Here is a 1,876-nt window from a genome sequence, read left to right on the forward strand (position 1 = left end):
CGGGCAAGCAAAACAGCTCCCATGTACCATTGCCCCCATCCCTTCTACCTTGTGACTGCTCCCATCACTGTCACACTCCCCTACTTCCAGAGGGAAAACCATCTCATTTCCTAGTTCTCCTTCCCACACATCTCTTTTCAAAAATAAGCAGCTCTATCTATGTTTTCTATGTTTTCTCATTTCTCCTTTTCACATGACAGATACTCTCCAGAATTTTCCCTTGTTTACTTGATAATTGAAATCCCGGAGGCCAACATTGTAGTGTATCATGTAAAGCTGGAACCTGTGACATCACATGCATCCCGTATAGGAGCTGGTTCAATTCCCAGCTGCTCCACTTCCAATCCAGCTCCCTGCTAATGTGCCTGGGAAAGCAGCAGAGGATGGCCCAAGTGCTTGGGCCCTCTATATATGTGGGGAAACCCAGATAGGGATCCAGGGTTCTGTCTGGTCAAGTGCTGGCCATTGTGGCCATCAAGAGAATAAATCAGCAGATAAAAAATTCTCTCCTCTCTCTCTCTCTCTTTCTCTCTGAAACTCTTTCAAGATAAATAAATCTTAAAAAGAAATCCTATATATTACTCCTTATCAGTTCATAGCGTTCCATTGTAAAGCTATATTACATTGTGCAACTTTATCCATTAACTGTACCAATGTTTTCTCAACCACTCTCCCACGAATGGGCATTTAGTGTATTTCTAATATTTTGCAATTACAGATACATTTCACTGAAGAATCTTACATATAAGATATTTGTATTCTTGGAAATGCTTCTTCAGAGTGAATTCCTAGATGTTACACTTTCGGATCAAAAGTTGAACACCTGGGTAGTTCTGTTGATGTTAGGTTTCCCTTCATTTGGGCTCTAGCAATTCGTATTCCTCCAGCAAGGTGCAAGAGGCCCATTTCCTCACAGCCTTGCAAACTGAATGCTTGGCCTCCCTTAAACTTTTGCTCATCTGACAGATAAAAAATGATATCCCAGTGCAGGTTTTTAAAAAATTGTATGTAATGTTGGGGCCAGAATTCTGGTGCAGTGGGTTAAGCCGCTGCCTATGATTCTGGTGTCCCATATGTGTGCTCATTTGAGTCTGAGCTGTTCCACTTCCAATCCAGCTCCCTGCTAATGTGCTTGGTAAAGGAGCAGAGGATGGCCCGTGTTGGGCCCCTGAATCCATGTTGGAGACCTAGATGAAGCTTCTGGCTTCAGCCTGGTCCAGCATCACCTGTTGCTGTTCTTTGGAGAGTGAACCAGGATTGAAGATATCTTTCTCTCTGTAACTCTGCCTTTTAAATTAAATATATATATATATATATATAACCCAATTTTTAAAAAATGTATACTTCCATGAGCTTTAACATATGTAGATTTGTGTAACCAAAGTCAGGACGCAGAAGAGTTCCACTACTTTCTACTGTGGTTTGAATATTGAATGACCCCCTAAGGGCCTGTGTTAAAGGCCTAGTCCCCAGATGGAACCTTTAGGAAGTCCGTAGGTCTCTGGAGGAGTGACCTTGGAAGGTGGTTCCTGTAAGGGGGTTGTTCTAACAGCCTGGGTTCGGGCCTGCTCCCTCTGCTTCCGGTTCACCACGTGATCCTTCTTCATGTGCTCCATCCAAGTGGAGCCTTCATCATCACCTTGTCAAGCTGTTCAGGTTTTTGGCCTCTAACACAGAGCTAAGGACACCTCTCCTTCCTTTATAAGTTTGTCTCAGCCATCCCATTATAGTAAGGAAAAGCTAATGCTTGTATACCCTTAAAAATCCCTCATGCTGAACCCCCATTTTAAAAAAAATTATTTATTTATTTATTTATGAAAGCAAGTGAAGGCAGAGAGAGAGAGAGAGAAAGAGAGAGAGAGAGGAGGAGGAGATA

The sequence above is a fragment of the Lepus europaeus genome, chromosome 9 (assembly GCF_033115175.1).
Source record: "Lepus europaeus isolate LE1 chromosome 9, mLepTim1.pri, whole genome shotgun sequence".
In the NCBI taxonomy this organism is placed as follows: domain Eukaryota; kingdom Metazoa; phylum Chordata; class Mammalia; order Lagomorpha; family Leporidae; genus Lepus; species Lepus europaeus.